General features: G+C 39.4%; 31 non-coding genes and 3 pseudogenes across 31 annotated transcripts; all 34 read left to right on the top strand.

The window, feature by feature from the left end:
- The first annotated feature begins 362 nt into the window (after positions 1 to 362).
- Positions 363 to 481, top strand: LOC146022398 (5S ribosomal RNA). The gene has a single exon (XR_014451856.1). It is a non-coding gene; the product is annotated as a 5S ribosomal RNA (ribosomal RNA).
- A 346-nt stretch (positions 482 to 827) lies between these two features.
- LOC146021622 (5S ribosomal RNA) lies at positions 828 to 946 on the top strand. The gene has a single exon (XR_014451100.1). It is a non-coding gene; the product is annotated as a 5S ribosomal RNA (ribosomal RNA).
- Positions 947 to 1,291: 345 nt separating this feature from the next.
- LOC146024444 (5S ribosomal RNA) lies at positions 1,292 to 1,410 on the top strand. The gene has a single exon (XR_014453825.1). It is a non-coding gene; the product is annotated as a 5S ribosomal RNA (ribosomal RNA).
- A 345-nt stretch (positions 1,411 to 1,755) lies between these two features.
- Positions 1,756 to 1,874, top strand: LOC146022517 (5S ribosomal RNA). Its single transcript, XR_014451970.1, has one exon. It is a non-coding gene; the product is annotated as a 5S ribosomal RNA (ribosomal RNA).
- A 345-nt stretch (positions 1,875 to 2,219) lies between these two features.
- On the top strand, positions 2,220 to 2,338 carry LOC146023025 (5S ribosomal RNA). Its single transcript, XR_014452456.1, has one exon. It is a non-coding gene; the product is annotated as a 5S ribosomal RNA (ribosomal RNA).
- A 344-nt stretch (positions 2,339 to 2,682) lies between these two features.
- On the top strand, positions 2,683 to 2,801 carry LOC146024154 (5S ribosomal RNA). The gene has a single exon (XR_014453545.1). It is a non-coding gene; the product is annotated as a 5S ribosomal RNA (ribosomal RNA).
- A 346-nt stretch (positions 2,802 to 3,147) lies between these two features.
- On the top strand, positions 3,148 to 3,266 carry LOC146023781 (5S ribosomal RNA). The gene has a single exon (XR_014453187.1). It is a non-coding gene; the product is annotated as a 5S ribosomal RNA (ribosomal RNA).
- Positions 3,267 to 3,611: 345 nt separating this feature from the next.
- Positions 3,612 to 3,730, top strand: LOC146024961 (5S ribosomal RNA; annotated as a pseudogene).
- A 344-nt stretch (positions 3,731 to 4,074) lies between these two features.
- LOC146023243 (5S ribosomal RNA) lies at positions 4,075 to 4,193 on the top strand. Its single transcript, XR_014452666.1, has one exon. It is a non-coding gene; the product is annotated as a 5S ribosomal RNA (ribosomal RNA).
- A 345-nt stretch (positions 4,194 to 4,538) lies between these two features.
- Positions 4,539 to 4,657, top strand: LOC146022086 (5S ribosomal RNA). The gene has a single exon (XR_014451554.1). It is a non-coding gene; the product is annotated as a 5S ribosomal RNA (ribosomal RNA).
- Positions 4,658 to 5,003: 346 nt separating this feature from the next.
- LOC146024153 (5S ribosomal RNA) lies at positions 5,004 to 5,122 on the top strand. The gene has a single exon (XR_014453544.1). It is a non-coding gene; the product is annotated as a 5S ribosomal RNA (ribosomal RNA).
- Positions 5,123 to 5,467: 345 nt separating this feature from the next.
- On the top strand, positions 5,468 to 5,586 carry LOC146021607 (5S ribosomal RNA). The gene has a single exon (XR_014451086.1). It is a non-coding gene; the product is annotated as a 5S ribosomal RNA (ribosomal RNA).
- Positions 5,587 to 5,930: 344 nt separating this feature from the next.
- On the top strand, positions 5,931 to 6,049 carry LOC146023242 (5S ribosomal RNA). Its single transcript, XR_014452665.1, has one exon. It is a non-coding gene; the product is annotated as a 5S ribosomal RNA (ribosomal RNA).
- Positions 6,050 to 6,394: 345 nt separating this feature from the next.
- Positions 6,395 to 6,513, top strand: LOC146022085 (5S ribosomal RNA). Its single transcript, XR_014451553.1, has one exon. It is a non-coding gene; the product is annotated as a 5S ribosomal RNA (ribosomal RNA).
- A 345-nt stretch (positions 6,514 to 6,858) lies between these two features.
- LOC146023039 (5S ribosomal RNA) lies at positions 6,859 to 6,977 on the top strand. Its single transcript, XR_014452470.1, has one exon. It is a non-coding gene; the product is annotated as a 5S ribosomal RNA (ribosomal RNA).
- Positions 6,978 to 7,321: 344 nt separating this feature from the next.
- Positions 7,322 to 7,440, top strand: LOC146024107 (5S ribosomal RNA). The gene has a single exon (XR_014453500.1). It is a non-coding gene; the product is annotated as a 5S ribosomal RNA (ribosomal RNA).
- Positions 7,441 to 7,786: 346 nt separating this feature from the next.
- On the top strand, positions 7,787 to 7,905 carry LOC146021651 (5S ribosomal RNA). Its single transcript, XR_014451129.1, has one exon. It is a non-coding gene; the product is annotated as a 5S ribosomal RNA (ribosomal RNA).
- A 345-nt stretch (positions 7,906 to 8,250) lies between these two features.
- On the top strand, positions 8,251 to 8,369 carry LOC146022623 (5S ribosomal RNA). Its single transcript, XR_014452070.1, has one exon. It is a non-coding gene; the product is annotated as a 5S ribosomal RNA (ribosomal RNA).
- A 345-nt stretch (positions 8,370 to 8,714) lies between these two features.
- LOC146022389 (5S ribosomal RNA) lies at positions 8,715 to 8,833 on the top strand. The gene has a single exon (XR_014451847.1). It is a non-coding gene; the product is annotated as a 5S ribosomal RNA (ribosomal RNA).
- Positions 8,834 to 9,178: 345 nt separating this feature from the next.
- Positions 9,179 to 9,297, top strand: LOC146024432 (5S ribosomal RNA). Its single transcript, XR_014453814.1, has one exon. It is a non-coding gene; the product is annotated as a 5S ribosomal RNA (ribosomal RNA).
- Positions 9,298 to 9,641: 344 nt separating this feature from the next.
- LOC146024152 (5S ribosomal RNA) lies at positions 9,642 to 9,760 on the top strand. Its single transcript, XR_014453543.1, has one exon. It is a non-coding gene; the product is annotated as a 5S ribosomal RNA (ribosomal RNA).
- A 346-nt stretch (positions 9,761 to 10,106) lies between these two features.
- Positions 10,107 to 10,225, top strand: LOC146024151 (5S ribosomal RNA). The gene has a single exon (XR_014453542.1). It is a non-coding gene; the product is annotated as a 5S ribosomal RNA (ribosomal RNA).
- A 345-nt stretch (positions 10,226 to 10,570) lies between these two features.
- On the top strand, positions 10,571 to 10,689 carry LOC146023801 (5S ribosomal RNA). Its single transcript, XR_014453205.1, has one exon. It is a non-coding gene; the product is annotated as a 5S ribosomal RNA (ribosomal RNA).
- Positions 10,690 to 11,033: 344 nt separating this feature from the next.
- LOC146022397 (5S ribosomal RNA) lies at positions 11,034 to 11,152 on the top strand. The gene has a single exon (XR_014451855.1). It is a non-coding gene; the product is annotated as a 5S ribosomal RNA (ribosomal RNA).
- Positions 11,153 to 11,498: 346 nt separating this feature from the next.
- LOC146024421 (5S ribosomal RNA) lies at positions 11,499 to 11,617 on the top strand. The gene has a single exon (XR_014453803.1). It is a non-coding gene; the product is annotated as a 5S ribosomal RNA (ribosomal RNA).
- A 344-nt stretch (positions 11,618 to 11,961) lies between these two features.
- Positions 11,962 to 12,080, top strand: LOC146023241 (5S ribosomal RNA). Its single transcript, XR_014452664.1, has one exon. It is a non-coding gene; the product is annotated as a 5S ribosomal RNA (ribosomal RNA).
- A 345-nt stretch (positions 12,081 to 12,425) lies between these two features.
- On the top strand, positions 12,426 to 12,544 carry LOC146023846 (5S ribosomal RNA). Its single transcript, XR_014453249.1, has one exon. It is a non-coding gene; the product is annotated as a 5S ribosomal RNA (ribosomal RNA).
- A 345-nt stretch (positions 12,545 to 12,889) lies between these two features.
- Positions 12,890 to 13,008, top strand: LOC146023038 (5S ribosomal RNA). The gene has a single exon (XR_014452469.1). It is a non-coding gene; the product is annotated as a 5S ribosomal RNA (ribosomal RNA).
- Positions 13,009 to 13,352: 344 nt separating this feature from the next.
- On the top strand, positions 13,353 to 13,471 carry LOC146025101 (5S ribosomal RNA; annotated as a pseudogene).
- Positions 13,472 to 13,817: 346 nt separating this feature from the next.
- On the top strand, positions 13,818 to 13,936 carry LOC146021650 (5S ribosomal RNA). The gene has a single exon (XR_014451128.1). It is a non-coding gene; the product is annotated as a 5S ribosomal RNA (ribosomal RNA).
- A 345-nt stretch (positions 13,937 to 14,281) lies between these two features.
- On the top strand, positions 14,282 to 14,400 carry LOC146024409 (5S ribosomal RNA). Its single transcript, XR_014453792.1, has one exon. It is a non-coding gene; the product is annotated as a 5S ribosomal RNA (ribosomal RNA).
- Positions 14,401 to 14,745: 345 nt separating this feature from the next.
- On the top strand, positions 14,746 to 14,864 carry LOC146024736 (5S ribosomal RNA; annotated as a pseudogene).
- A 345-nt stretch (positions 14,865 to 15,209) lies between these two features.
- On the top strand, positions 15,210 to 15,328 carry LOC146024188 (5S ribosomal RNA). The gene has a single exon (XR_014453578.1). It is a non-coding gene; the product is annotated as a 5S ribosomal RNA (ribosomal RNA).
- Positions 15,329 to 15,673: 345 nt separating this feature from the next.
- On the top strand, positions 15,674 to 15,792 carry LOC146024398 (5S ribosomal RNA). The gene has a single exon (XR_014453781.1). It is a non-coding gene; the product is annotated as a 5S ribosomal RNA (ribosomal RNA).
- Positions 15,793 to 15,808: the final 16 nt, after the last annotated feature.

Genomic DNA, 15,808 nt, shown 5'->3' with positions numbered 1-15,808 from the left:
CTGTATGTGGGGCCATTGCCTGTCTCCAGACACAGACTATTCTTCGGTGTGCATCCATAGCGCAATCTCTTTCCTTTCCTTTTTCTTCATCCCCTCTGACCTCCCAGCTTCCTGTCACATGTGCAGGGGAGCTGGGACTAGCTGACTCTGTTAACCCCTCGCAGCCCTGCTGACAGGGGAAAGGACCTGTTCTGGCAGCATTGGCTGCAATGTTAACAATCTGGGGGTACAGGAATAAAAGGGGTACCCCCTGGGGTGCCACAAATACATGATTTTTTTCAGTAAGCAAAAACAGTTAGGAAGCTTTTTTATTAGCTTACCTGGTGATAGAAGAGAAGAGGGCAAAAAAGAGCATGTATCTCACCTACAGCCATACCACATTGGATAGGCCCAATCTCGTCTGATCTTGGAAGCTAAGCAGTGTTGGGCCTGGTTAGTACTTGGGTGGGAGACCACATGGGAACACCTGGTGCTGTAGGTTTTTTAACATTACTGGCAAATTGTTTTTATTCTCTAGCTATTTAAATTGGAAACTTTTTCTTTTTATTGCCAGTACAGACATTTGGAAGCGGTCAAACAGACACAATAGCCATCACCTAAAGACTTACCACACTGTTTAGGCCCAATTCCAACTGCTTTTGGCAGCTAAACAGTGTATGAGCCTCTTTAGTAGTTTAATTTAAGATCCCCTGCTAATATCATGTCCTGTAGGTCTTTTTACATTGCCAACACATGATTTTTTTCAGTAAGCAAAAACAGTTACGAAACTTTTTTATTAGCTTACCTGGTGATAGAAGTAGAAGAGGGCAAAAAAGTGCCTGTATCTCACCTACAGCCATACCACATTGGATATGCCCAATCTCGTCTGATCTTGGAAGCTAAGCAGTGTTGGGCCTGGTTAGTACTTGGGTGGGAGACCACATGGGAACAACAGGTGCTGTAGGTTTTTTCACATTACTGGCAAATTGTTTTTATTCTCTAGCTATTTAAATTGGAAACTTTTTCTTTTTATTGCCTGTAGAGACATTTGTAAGAGGTCAAACAGACACAATAGCCATCACCTAAAGACTTACCACACTGTTTAGGCCCAATTCCAACTGCTTTTGGCAGCTAAACAGTGTTGAGCCTCTTTAGTAGTTTAATTTAAGATCCCCTGCTAATATCATGTCCTGTAGGTCTTTTTACATTGCCAACATATGATTTTTTTCAGTAAGCAAAAACAGTTACGAAACTTTTTTATTAGCTTACCTGGTGATAGAAGTAGAAGAGGGCAAAAAAGTGCCTGTATCTCACCTACAGCCATACCACATTGGATATGCCCAATCTCGTCTGATCTTGGAAGCTAAGCAGTGTTGGGCCTGGTTAGTACTTGGGTGGGAGACCACATGGGAACACCAGGTGCTGTAGGTTTTTTCACATTACTGGCAAATTGTTTTTATTCTCTAGCTATTTAAATTGGAAACTTTTTCTTTTTATTGCCTGTAGAGACATTTGTAAGAGGTCAAACAGACACAATAGCCATCACCTAAAGACTTACCACACTGTTTAGGCCCAATTCCAACTGCTTTTGGCAGCTAAACAATGTTGAGCCTCTTTAGTAGTTTCATTTAAGATCCCCTGCTAATATCATGTCCTGTAGGTCTTTTTACATTACCAACACATGATTTTTTTCAGTAAGCAAAAACAGTTAGGAAGCTTTTTTATTAGCTTACCTGGTGATAGAAGTAGAAGAGGGCAAAACAGTGCACGTATCTCACCTACAGCCATACCACATTGGACAGGCCCAATCTCGTCTGATCTTGGAAGCTAAGCAGTGTTGGGCCTGGTTAGTACTTGGGTGGGAGACCACATGGGAACACCAGGTGCTGTAGGTTTTTTCACATTACTGGCAAATTGTTTTTATTCTCTATCTATTTAAATTGGAAACTTTTTCTTTTTATTGCCAGCACAGACATTTAGAAGAGGTCAAACATACACAATAGCCATCACCTAAAGACTTACCACACTGTTTAGGCCCAATTCTAACTGCTTTTGGCAGCTAAACAGTGTTGAGCCTCTTTAGTAGTTTAATTTAAGATCCCCTGCTAATATCATGTCCTGTAGGTCTTTTTACATTGCCAACACATGATTTTTTTCAGTAAGCAAAAACAGTTACGAAACTTTTTTATTAGCTTACCTGGTGATAGAAGTAGAAGAGGGCAAAAAAGTGCCTGTATCTCACCTACAGCCATACCACATTGGATATGCCCAATCTCGTCTGATCTTGGAAGCTATGCAGTGTTGGGCCTGGTTAGTACTTGGGTGGGAGACCACATGGGAACACCAGGTGCTGTAGGTTTTTTCACATTACTGGCAAATTGTTTTTATTCTCTAGCTATTTAAATTGGAAACTTTTTCTTTTTATTGCCTGTAGAGACATTTGTAAGAGGTCAAACAGACACAATAGCCATCACCTAAAGACTTACCACCCTGTTTAGGCCCAATTCCAACTGCTTTTGGCAGCTAAACAGTGTTGAGCCTCTTTAGTAGTTTAATTTAAGATCCCCTGCTAATATCATGTCCTGTAGGTCTTTTTACATTACCAACACATGATTTTTTTCAGTAAGCAAAAACAGTTAGGAAGCTTTTTTATTAGCTTACCTGGTGATAGAAGAGAAGAGGGCAAAAAAGAGCATGTATCTCACCTACAGCCATACCACATTGGATAGGCCCAATCTCGTCTGATCTTGGAAGCTAAGCAGTGTTGGGCCTGGTTAGTACTTGGGTGGGAGACCACATGGGAACACCAGTTGCTGTAGGTTTTTTCACATTACTGGCAAATTGTTTTTATTCTCTAGCTATTTAAATTGGAAACTTTTTCTTTTTATTGCCAGTACAGACATTTGGAAGAGGTCAAACAGACACAATAGCCATCACCTAAAGACTTACCACACTGTTTAGGCCCAATTCCAACTGCTTTTGGCAGCTAAACAGTGTATGAGCCTCTTTAGTAGTTTCATTTAAGATCCCCTGCTAATATCATGTCCTGTAGGTATTTTTACATTACCAAAACATGATTTTTTTCATTAAGCCAAAACAGTTAGGAAACTTTTTTATTAGCTTACCTGGTGATAGAAGTAGAAAAGGGCAAAAAAGTGCATGTATCTCACCTACAGCCATACCACATTGGATAGGCCCAATCTCGTCTGATCTTGGAAGCTAAGCAGTGTTGGGCCTGGTTAGTACTTGGGTGGGAGACCACATGGGAACACCAGGTGATGTAGGTTTTTTCACATTACTGGCAAATTGTTTTTATTCTCTATCTATTTAAATTGGAAACTTTTTCTTTTTATTGCCAGCACAGACATTTAGAAGAGGTCAAACATACACAATAGCCATCACCTAAAGACTTACCACACTGTTTAGGCCCAATTCCAACTGCTTTTGGCAGCTAAACAGTGTTGAGCCTCTTTAGTAGTTTAATTTAAGATCCCCTGGTAAAATCATGTCCTGTAGGTCTTTTTACATTGCCAACACATGATTTTTTTCAGTAAGCAAAAACAGTTACGAAACTTTTTTATTAGCTTACCTGGTGATAGAAGTAGAAGAGGGCAAAAAAGTGCCTGTTTCTCACCTACAGCCATACCACATTGGATATGCCCAATCTCGTCTGATCTTGGAAGCTAAGCAGTGTTGGGCCTGGTTAGTACTTGGGTTTGAGACCACATGGGAACACCAGGTACTGTAGGTTTTTTCACATTACTGGCAAATTGTTTTTATTCTCTAGCTATTTAAATTGGAAACTTTTTCTTTTTATTGCCAGCACAGACATTTAGAAGAGGTCAAACAGACACAATAGCCATCACCTAAAGACTTACCACACTGTTTAGGCCCAATTCCAACTGCTTTTGGCAGCTAAACAGTGTTGAGCCTCTTTAGTAGTTTAATTTAAGATCCCCTGCTAATATCATGTCCTGTAGGTCTTTTTACATTACCAACACATGATTTTTTTCAGTAAGCAAAAACAGTTAGGAAGCTTTTTTATTAGCTTACCTCTTGATAGAAGAGAAGAGGGAAAAAAAAATCATGTATCTCACCTACAGCCATACCACATTGGATAGGCCCAATCTCGTCTGATCTTGGAAGCTAAGCAGTGTTGGGCTTGGTTAGTACTTGGGTGGGAGACCACATGGGAACACCTGGTGCTGTAGGTTTTTTCACATTACTGGCAAATTGTTTTTATTCTCTATCTATTTAAATTGGAAACTTTTTCTTTTTATTGCCAGCACAGACATTTAGAAGAGGTCAAACATACACAATAGCCATCACCTAAAGACTTACCACACTGTTTAGGCCCAATTCTAACTGCTTTTGGCAGCTAAACAGTGTTGAGCCTCTTTAGTAGTTTAATTTAAGATCCCCTGCTAATATCATGTCCTGTAGGTCTTTTTACATTGCCAACACATGATTTTTTTCATTAAGCCAAAACAGGTAGGAAACTTTTTTATTAGCTTACCTGGTGATAGAAGTAGAAGAGGGCAAAAAAGTGCATGTATCTCACCTACAGCCATACCACATTGGATAGGCCCAATCTCGTCTGATCTTGGAAGCTAAGCAGTGTTGGGCCTGGTTAGTACTTGGGTGGGAGACCACATGGGAACACCAGGTGCTGTAGGTTTTTTCACATTACTGGCAAATTGTTTTTATTCTCTAGCTATTTAAATTGGAAACTTTTTCTTTTTATTGCCAGTACAGACATTTGGAAGAGGTCAAACAGACACAATAGCCATCACCTAAAGACTTACCACACTGTTTAGGCCCAATTCCAACTGCTTTTGGCAGCTAAACAGTGTATGAGCCTCTTTAGTAGTTTCATTTAAGATCCCTTGCTAATATCATGTCCTGTAGGTATTTTTACATTACCAAAACATGATTTTTTTCATTAAGCCAAAACAGTTAGGAAACTTTTTTATTAGCTTACCTGGTGATAGAAGTAGAAAAGGGCAAAAAAGTGCATGTATCTCACCTACAGCCATACCACATTGGATAGGCCCAATCTCGTCTGATCTTGGAAGCTAAGCAGTGTTGGGCCTGGTTAGTACTTGGGTGGGAGACCACATGGGAACACCAGTTGCTGTAGGTTTTTTCACATTACTGGCAAATTGTTTTTATTCTCTATCTATTTAAATTGGAAACTTTTTCTTTTTATTGCCAGCACAGACATTTAGAAGAGGTCAAACATACACAATAGCCATCACCTAAAGACTTACCACACTGTTTAGGCCCAATTCCAACTGCTTTTGGCAGCTAAACAGTGTTGAGCCTCTTTAGTAGTTTAATTTAAGATCCCCTGGTAAAATCATGTCCTGTAGGTCTTTTTACATTGCCAACACATGATTTTTTTCAGTAAGCAAAAACAGTTACGAAACTTTTTTATTAGCTTACCTGGTGATAGAAGTAGAAGAGGGCAAAAAAGTGCCTATATCTCACCTACAGCCATACCACATTGGATATGCCCAATCTCGTCTGATCTTGGAAGCTAAGCAGTGTTGGGCCTGGTTAGTACTTGGGTGGGAGACCACATGGGAACACCAGGTACTGTAGGTTTTTTCACATTACTGGCAAATTGTTTTTATTCTCTAGCTATTTAAATTGGAAACTTTTTCTTTTTATTGCCAGCACAGACATTTAGAAGAGGTCAAACAGACACAATAGCCATCACCTAAAGACTTACCACACTGTTTAGGCCCAATTCCAACTGCTTTTGGCAGCTAAACAGTGTTGAGCCTCTTTAGTAGTTTAATTTAAGATCCCCTGCTAATATCATGTCCTGTAGGTCTTTTTACATTACCAACACATGATTTTTTTCAGTAAGCAAAAACAGTTAGGAAGCTTTTTTATTAGCTTACCTCGTGATAGAAGAGAAGAGGGAAAAAAAGAGCATGTATCTCACCTACAGCCATACCACATTGGATAGGCCCAATCTCGTCTGATCTTGGAAGCTAAGCAGTGTTGGGCTTGGTTAGTACTTGGGTGGGAGACCACATGGGAACACCTGGTGCTGTAGGTTTTTTCACATTACTGGCAAATTGTTTTTATTCTCTATCTATTTAAATTGGAAACTTTTTCTTTTTATTGCCAGCACAGACATTTAGAAGAGGTCAAACATACACAATAGCCATCACCTAAAGACTTACCACACTGTTTAGGCCCAATTCTAACTGCTTTTGGCAGCTAAACAGTGTTGAGCCTCTTTAGTAGTTTAATTTAAGATCCCCTGCTAATATCATGTCCTGTAGGTCTTTTTACATTGCCAACACATGATTTTTTTCATTAAGCCAAAACAGTTAGGAAACTTTTTTATTAGCTTACCTGGTGATAGAAGTAGAAGAGGGCAAAAAAGTGCATGTATCTCACCTACAGCCATACCACATTGGATAGGCCCAATCTCGTCTGATCTTGGAAGCTAAGCAGTGTTGGGCCTGGTTAGTACTTGGGTGGGAGACCACATGGGAACACCAGGTGCTGTAGGTTTTTTCACATTACTGGCAAATTGTTTTTATTCTCTATCTATTTAAATTGGAAACTTTTTCTTTTTATTGCCAGCACAGACATTTAGAAGAGGTCAAACATACACAATAGCCATCACCTAAAGACTTACCACACTGTTTAGGCCCAATTCCAACTGCTTTTGGCAGCTAAACAGTGTTGAGCCTCTTTAGTAGTTTAATTTAAGATCCCCTGCTAATATCATGTTATGTAGGTCTTTTTACATTGCCAACACATGATTTTTTTCAGTAAGAAAAAACAGTTACGAAACTTTTTTATTAGCTTACCTGGTGATAGAAGTAGAAGAGGGCAAAAAAGTGCCTGTATCTCACCTACAGCCATACCACATTGGATATGCCCAATCTCGTCTGATCTTGGAAGCTAAGCAGTGTTGGGCCTGGTTAGTACTTGGGTGGGAGACCTCATGGGAACACCAGGTGCTTTAGGTTTTTTCACATTACTGGCAAATTGTTTTTATTCTCTAGCTATTTAAATTGGAAACTTTTTCTTTTTATTGCCTGTAGAGACATTTGTAAGAGGTCAAACAGACACAATAGCCATCACCTAAAGACTTACCACACTGTTTAGGCCCAATTCCAACTGCTTTTGGCAGCTAAACAGTGTTGAGCCTCTTTAGTAGTTTAATTTAAGATCCCCTGCTAATATCATGTCCTGTAGGTCTTTTTACATTACCAACACATGATTTTTTTCAGTAAGCAAAAACAGTTAGGAAGCTTTTTTATTAGATTACCTGGTGATAGAAGAGAAGATGGCAAAAAAGAGCATGTATCTCACCTACAGCCATACCACGTTGGATAGGCCCAATCTTGTCTGATCTTGGAAGCTAAGCAGTGTTGGGCCTGGTTAGTACTTGGGTGGGAGACCACATGGGAACACCTGGTGCTGTAGGTTTTTTAACATTACTGGCAAATTGTTTTTATTCTCTAGCTATTTAAATTGGAAACTTTTTCTTTTTATTGCCAGTACAGACATTTGGAAGAGGTCAAACAGACACAATAGCCATCACCTAAAGACTTACCACACTGTTTAGGCCCAATTCCAACTGCTTTTGGCAGCTAAACAGTGTATGAGCCTCTTTAGTAGTTTAATTTAAGATCCCCTGCTAATATCATGTCCTGTAGGTCTTTTTACATTGCCAACACATGATTTTTTTCAGTAAGCAAAAACAGTTACGAAACTTTTTTATTAGCTTACCTGGTGATAGAAGTAGAAGAGGGCAAAAAAGTGCCTTTATCTCACCTACAGCCATACCACATTGGATATGCCCAATCTCGTCTGATCTTGGAAGCTAAGCAGTGTTGGGCCTGGTTAGTACTTGTGTGGGAGACCACATGGGAACACCAGGTGCTGTAGGTTTTTTCACATTACTGGCAAATTGTTTTTATTCTCTAGCTATTTAAATTGGAAACTTTTTCTTTTTATTGCCTGTAGAGACATTTGTAAGAGGTCAAACAGACACAATAGCCATCACCTAAAGACTTACCACACTGTTTAGGCCCAATTCCAACTGCTTTTGGCAGCTAAACAGTGTTGAGCCTCTTTAGTAGTTTAATTTAAGATCCCCTGCTAATATCATGTCCTGTAGGTCTTTTTACATTGCCAACATATGATTTTTTTCAGTAAGCAAAAACAGTTACGAAACTTTTTTATTAGCTTACCTGGTGATAGAAGTAGAAGAGGGCAAAAAAGTGCCTGAATCTCACCTACAGCCATACCACACTGGATATGCCCAATCTCGTCTGATCTTGGAAGCTAAGCAGTGTTGGGCCTGGTTAGTACTTGGGTGGGAGACCACATGGGAACACCAGGTGCTGTAGGTTTTTTCACATTACTGGCAAATTGTTTTTATTCTCTAGCTATTTAAATTGGAAACTTTTTCTTTTTATTGCCTGTAGAGACATTTGTAAGAGGTCAAACAGACACAATAGCCATCACCTAAAGACTTACCACACTGTTTAGGCCCAATTCCAACTGCTTTTGGCAGCTAAACAATGTTGAGCCTCTTTAGTAGTTTCATTTAAGATCCCCTGCTAATATCATGTCCTGTAGGTCTTTTTACATTACCAACACATGATTTTTTTCAGTAAGCAAAAACAGTTAGGAAGCTTTTTTATTAGCTTACCTGGTGATAGAAGTAGAAGAGGGCAAAACAGTGCATGTATCTCACCTACAGCCATACCACATTGGATATACCCAATCTCGTCTGATCTTGGAAGCTAAGCAGTGTTGGGCCTGGTTAGTACTTGGGTGGGAGACCACATGGGAACACCAGGTGCTGTAGGTTTTTTCACATTACTGGCAAATTGTTTTTATTCTCTATCTATTTAAATTGGAAACTTTTTCTTTTTATTGCCAGCACAGACATTTAGAAGAGGTCAAACATACACAATAGCGATCACCTAAAGACTTACCACACTGTTTAGGCCCAATTCTAACTGCTTTTGGCAGCTAAACAGTGTTGAGCCTCTTTAGTAGTTTAATTTAAGATCCCCTGCTAATATCATGTCCTGTAGGTCTTTTTACATTGCCAACACATGATTTTTTTCAGTAAGCAAAAACAGTTACGAAACTTTTTTATTAGCTTACCTGGTGATAGAAGTAGAAGAGGGCAAAAAAGTGCCTGTATCTCACCTACAGCCATACCACATTGGATATGCCCAATCTCGTCTGATCTTGGAAGCTAAGCAGTGTTGGGCCTGGTTAGTACTTGGGTGGGAGACCACATGGGAACACCAGGTGCTGTAGGTTTTTTCACATTACTGGCAAATTGTTTTTATTCTCTATCTATTTAAATTGGAAACTTTTTCTTTTTATTGCCTGTAGAGACATTTGTAAGAGGTCAAACAGACACAATAGCCATCACCTAAAGACTTACCACCCTGTTTAGGCCCAATTCCAACTGCTTTTGGCAGCTAAACAGTGTTGAGCCTCTTTAGTAGTTTAATTTAAGATCCCCTGCTAATATCATGTCCTGTAGGTCTTTTTACATTACCAACACATGATTTTTTTCAGTAAGCAAAAACAGTTAGGAAGCTTTTTTATTAGCTTACCTGGTGATAGAAGAGAAGAGGGCAAAAAAGAGCATGTATCTCACCTACAGCCATACCACATTGGATAGGCCCAATCTCGTCTGATCTTGGAAGCTAAGCAGTGTTGGGCCTGGTTAGTACTTGGGTGGGAGACCACATGGGAACACCAGTTGCTGTAGGTTTTTTCACATTACTGGCAAATTGTTTTTATTCTCTAGCTATTTAAATTGGAAACTTTTTCTTTTTATTGCCAGTACAGACATTTGGAAGAGGTCAAACAGACACAATAGCCATCACCTAAAGACTTACCACACTGTTTAGGCCCAATTCCAACTGCTTTTGGCAGCTAAACAGTGTATGAGCCTCTTTAGTAGTTTCATTTAAGATCCCCTGCTAATATCATGTCCTGTAGGTATTTTTACATTACCAAAACATGATTTTTTTCATTAAGCCAAAACAGTAAGGAAACTTTTTTATTAGCTTACCTGGTGATAGAAGTAGAAAAGGGCAAAAAAGTGCATGTATCTCACCTACAGCCATACCACATTGGATAGGCCCAATCTCGTCTGATCTTGGAAGCTAAGCAGTGTTGGGCCTGGTTAGTACTTGGGTGGGAGACCACATGGGAACACCAGTTGCTGTAGGTTTTTTCACATTACTGGCAAATTGTTTTTATTCTCTATCTATTTAAATTGGAAACTTTTTCTTTTTATTGCCAGCACAGACATTTAGAAGAGGTCAAACATACACAATAGCCATCACCTAAAGACTTACCACACTGTTTAGGCCCAATTCCAACTGCTTTTGGCAGCTAAACAGTGTTGAGCCTCTTTAGTAGTTTAATTTAAGATCCCCTGGTAAAATCATGTCCTGTAGGTCTTTTTACATTGCCAACACATGATTTTTTTCAGTAAGCAAAAACAGTTACGAAACTTTTTTATTAGCTTACCTGGTGATAGAAGTAGAAGAGGGCAAAAAAGTGCCTGTATCTCACCTACAGCCATACCACATTGGATATGCCCAATCTCGTCTGATCTTGGAAGCTAGGCAGTGTTGGGCCTGGTTAGTACTTGGGTGGGAGACCACATGGGAACACCAGGTACTGTAGGTTTTTTCACATTACTGGCAATATGTTTTTATTCTCTAGCTATTTAAATTGGAAACTTTTTCTTTTTATTGCCAGCACAGACATTTAGAAGAGGTCAAACAGACACAATAGCCATCACCTAAAGACTTACCACACTGTTTATGCCCAATTCCAACTGCTTTTGGCAGCTAAACAGTGTTGAGCCTCTTTAGTAGTTTAATTTAAGATCCCCTGCTAATATCATGTCCTGTAGGTCTTTTTACATTACCAACACATGATTTTTTTCAGTAAGCAAAAACAGTTAGGAAGCTTTTTTATTAGCTTACCTGGTGATAGAAGAGAAGAGGGCAAAAAAGAGCATGTATCTCACCTACAGCCATACCACATTGGATAGGCCCAATCTCGTCTGATCTTGGAAGCTAAGCAGTGTTGGGCCTGGTTAGTACTTGGGTGGGAGACCACATGGGAACACCTGGTGCTGTAGGTTTTTTCCACATTACTGGCAAATTGTTTTTATTCTCTATCTATTTAAATTGGAAACTTTTTCTTTTTATTGCCAGCACAGACATTTAGAAGAGGTCAAACATACACAATAGCCATCACCTAAAGACTTACCACACTGTTTAGGCCCAATTCCAACTGCTTTTGGCAGCTAAACAGTGTTGAGCCTCTTTAGTAGTTTAATTTAAGATCCCCTGCTAATATCATGTCCTGTAGGTCTTTTTACATTGCCAACACATGATTTTTGTCAGTAAGCAAAAACAGTTACGAAACTTTTTTATTAGCTTACCTGGTGATAGAAGTAGAAGAGGGCAAAAAAGTGCCTGTATCTCACCTACAGCCATACCACATTGGATATGCCCAATCTCGTCTGATCTTGGAAGCTAAGCAGTGTTGGGCCTGGTTAGTACTTGGGTGGGAGACCACATGGGAACACCAGGTGCTGTAGGTTTTTTCACATTACTGGCAAATTGTTTTTATTCTCTAGCTATTTAAATTGGAAACTTTTTCTTTTTATTGCCTGTAGAGACATTTGTAAGAGGTCAAACAGACACAATAGCCATCACCTAAAGACTTACCACACTGTTTAGGCCCAATTCCAACTGCTTTTGGCAGCTAAACAGTGTTGAGCCTCTTTAGTAGTTTAATTTAAGATCCCCTGCTAATATCATGTCCTGTAGGTCTTTTTACATTACCAACACATGATTTTTTTCAGTAAGCAAAAACAGTTAGGAAGCTTTTTTATTAGCTTACCTCGTGATAGAAGAGAAGAGGGCAAAAAAGAGCATGTATCTCACCTACAGCCATACCACATTGGATAGGCCCAATCTCGTCTGATCTTGGAAGCTAAGCAGTGTTGGGCTTGGTTAGTACTTGGGTGGGAGACCACATGGGAACACCTGGTGCTGTAGGTTTTTTCACATTACTGGCAAATTGTTTTTATTCTCTATCTATTTAAATTGGAAACTTTTTCTTTTTATTGCCAGCACAGACATTTAGAAGAGGTCAAACATACACAATAGCCATCACCTAAAGACTTACCACACTGTTTAGGCCCAATTCTAACTGCTTTTGGCAGCTAAACAGTGTTGAGCCTCTTTAGTAGTTTAATTTAAGATCCCCTGCTAATATCATGTCCTGTAGGTCTTTTTACATTGCCAACACATGATTTTTTTCATTAAGCCAAAACAGTTAGGAAACTTTTTTATTAGCTTACCTGGTGATAGAAGTAGAAGAGGGCAAAAAAGTGCATGTATCTCACCTACAGCCATACCACATTGGATAGGCCCAATCTCGTCTGATCTTGGAAGCTAAGCAGTGTTGGGCCTGGTTATTACTTGGGTGGGAGACCACATGGGAACACCAGGTGCTGTAGGTTTTTTCACATTACTGGCAAATTGTTTTTATTCTCTATCTATTTAAATTGGAAACTTTTTCTTTTTATTGCCAGCACAGACATTTAGAAGAGGTCAAACATACACAATAGCCATCACCTAAAGACTTACCACACTGTTTAGGCCCAATTCCAACTGCTTTTGGCAGCTAAACAGTGTTGAGCCTCTTTAGTAGTTTAATTTAAGATCCCCTGCTAATATCATGTTATGTAGGTCTTTTTACATTGCCAACACATGATTTTTTTCAGTAAGCAAAAACAGTTACGAAACTTTTTTATTAGCTTACCTGTTGATAGAAGTAGAAGAGGGCAAAAAAGTGCCTGTATCTCACCTACAGCCATACCACATTGGATATGCCCAATCTCGTCTGATCTTGGAAGCTAAGCAGTGTTGGGCCTGGTTAGTACTTGGGTGGGAGACCTCATGGGAACACCAGGTGCTTTAGGTTTTTTCACATTACTGGCAAATTGTTTTTATTCTCTAGCTATTTAAATTGGAAACTTTTTCTTTTTATTGCCTGTAGAGACATTTGTAAGAGGTCAAACAGACACAATAGCCATCACCCAAAGACTTACCACACTGTTTAGGCCCAATTCCAACTGCTTTTGGCAGCTAAACAGTGTTGAGCCTCTTTAGTAGTTTAATTTAAGATCCCCTGCTAATATCATGTCCTGTAGGTCTTTTTACATTACCAACACATGATTTTTTTCAGTAAGCAAAAACAGTTAGGAAGCTTTTTTATTAGCTTACCTGGTGATAGAAGAGAAGAGGGCAAAAAAGAGCATGTATCTCACCTACAGCCATACCACGTTGGATAGGCCCAATCTTGTCTGATCTTGGAAGCTAAGCAGTGTTGGGCCTGGTTAGTACTTGGGCTGGAGACCACATGGGAACACCTGGTGCTGTAGGTTTTTTAACATTACTGGCAAATTGTTTTTATTCTCTAGCTATTTAAATTGGAAACTTTTTCTTTTTATTGCCAGTACAGACATTTGGAAGAGGTCAAACAGACACAATAGCCATCACCTAAAGACTTACCACACTGTTTAGGCCCAATTCCAACTGCTTTTGGCAGCTAAACAGTGTATGAGCCTCTTTAGTAGTTTAATTTAAGATCCCCTGCTAATATCATGTCCTGTAGGTCTTTTTACATTGCCAACACATGATTTTTTTCAGTAAGCAAAAACAGTTACGAAACTTTTTTATTAGCTTACCTGGTGATAGAAGTAGAAGAGGGCAAAAAAGTGCCTGTATCTCACCTACAGCCATACCACATTGGATATGCCCAATCTCGTCTGATCTTGGAAGCTAAGCAGTGTTGGGCCTGGTTAGTACTTGTGTGGGAGACCACATGGGAACACCAGGTGCTGTAGGTTTTTTCACATTACTGGCAAATTGTTTTTATTCTCTAGCTATTTAAATTGGAAACTTTTTCTTTTTATTGCCTGTAGAGACATTTGTAAGAGGTCAAACAGACACAATAGCCATCACCTAAAGACTTACCACACTGTTTAGGCCCAATTCCAACTGCTTTTGGCAGCTAAACAGTGTTGAGCCTCTTTAGTAGTTTAATTTAAGATCCCCTGCTAATATCATGTCCTGTAGGTCTTTTTACATTGCCAACACATGATTTTTTTCAGTAAGCAAAAACAGTTACGAAACTTTTTTATTAGCTTACCTGGTGATAGAAGTAGAAGAGGGCAAAAAAGTGCCTGTATCTCACCTACAGCCATACCACATTGGATATGCCCAATCTCGTCTGATCTTGGAAGCTAAGCAGTGTTGGGCCTGGTTAGTACTTGGGTGGGAGACCACATGGGAACACCAGGTGCTGTAGGTTTTTTCACATTACTGGCAAATTGTTTTTATTCTCTAGCTATTTAAATTGGAAACTTTTTCTTTTTATTGCCTGTAGAGACATTTGTAAGAGGTCAAACAGACACAATAGCCATCACCTAAAGACTTACCACACTGTTTAGGCCCAATTCCAACTGCTTTTGGCAGCTAAACAATGTTGAGCCTCTTTAGTAGTTTCATTTAAGATCCCCTGCTAATATCATGTCCTGTAGGTCTTTTTACATTACCAACACATGATTTTTTTCAGTAAGCAAAAACAGTTAGGAAGCTTTTTTATTAGCTTACCTGGTGATAGAAGTAGAAGAGGGCAAAACAGTGCATGTATCTCACCTACAGCCATACCACATTGGATAGGCACAATCTCGTCTGATCTTGGAAGCTATGCAGTGTTGGGCCTGGTTAGTACTTGGGTGGGAGACCACATGGGAACACCAGGTGCTGTAGGTTTTTTCACATTACTGGCAAATTGTTTTTATTCTCTATCTATTTAAATTGGAAACTTTTTCTTTTTATTGCCAGCACAGACATTTAGAAGAGGTCAAACATACACAATAGCCATCACCTAAAGACTTACCACACTGTTTAGGCCCAATTCTAACTGCTTTTGGCAGCAAAACAGTGTTGAGCCTCTTTAGTAGTTTAATTTAAGATCCCCTGCTAATATCATGTCCTGTAGGTCTTTTTACATTGCCAACACATGATTTTTTTCAGTAAGCAAAAACAGTTACGAAACTTTTTTATTAGCTTACCTGGTGATAGAAGTAGAAGAGGGCAAAAAAGTGCCTGTATCTCACCTACAGCCGTACCACATTGGATATGCCCAATCTCGTCTGATCTTGGAAGCTAAGCAGTGTTGGGCCTGGTTAGTACTTGGGTTGGAGACCACATGGGAACACCAGGTGCTGTAGGTTTTTTCACATTACTGGCAAATTGTTTTTATTCTCTAGCTATTTAAATTGGAAACTTTTTCTTTTTATTGCCTGTAGAGACATTTGTAAGAGGTCAAACAGACACAATAGCCATCACCTAAAGACTTACCACACTGTTTAGGCCCAATTCCAACTGCTTTTGGCAGCTAAACAGTGTTGAGCCTCTTTAGTAGTTTAATTTAAGATCCCCTGCTAATATCATGTCCTGTAGGTCTTTTTACATTGCCAACACATGATTTTTTTCAGTAAGCAAAAACAGTTACGAAACTTTTTTATTAGCTTACCTGGTGATAGAAGTAGAAGAGGGCAAAAAAGTGCCTGTAGCTCACCTACAGCCATACCACATTGGATATGCCCAATCTCGTCTGATCTTGGAAGCTAAGCAGTGTTGGGCCTGGTTAGTACTTGGGTGGGAGACCACATGGGAACACCAGGTGCTGTAGGTTTTTTCACATTACTGGC

The sequence above is a fragment of the Crinia signifera genome, chromosome 7, assembly GCF_055691185.1.
Source record: "Crinia signifera chromosome 7, ASM5569118v1, whole genome shotgun sequence".
Taxonomy (NCBI): Eukaryota; Metazoa; Chordata; class Amphibia; order Anura; family Myobatrachidae; genus Crinia; species Crinia signifera.
The sequence above is the reverse complement of the archived record's forward strand: the minus strand, read 5'-3'. Positions and strand labels throughout refer to the sequence as shown.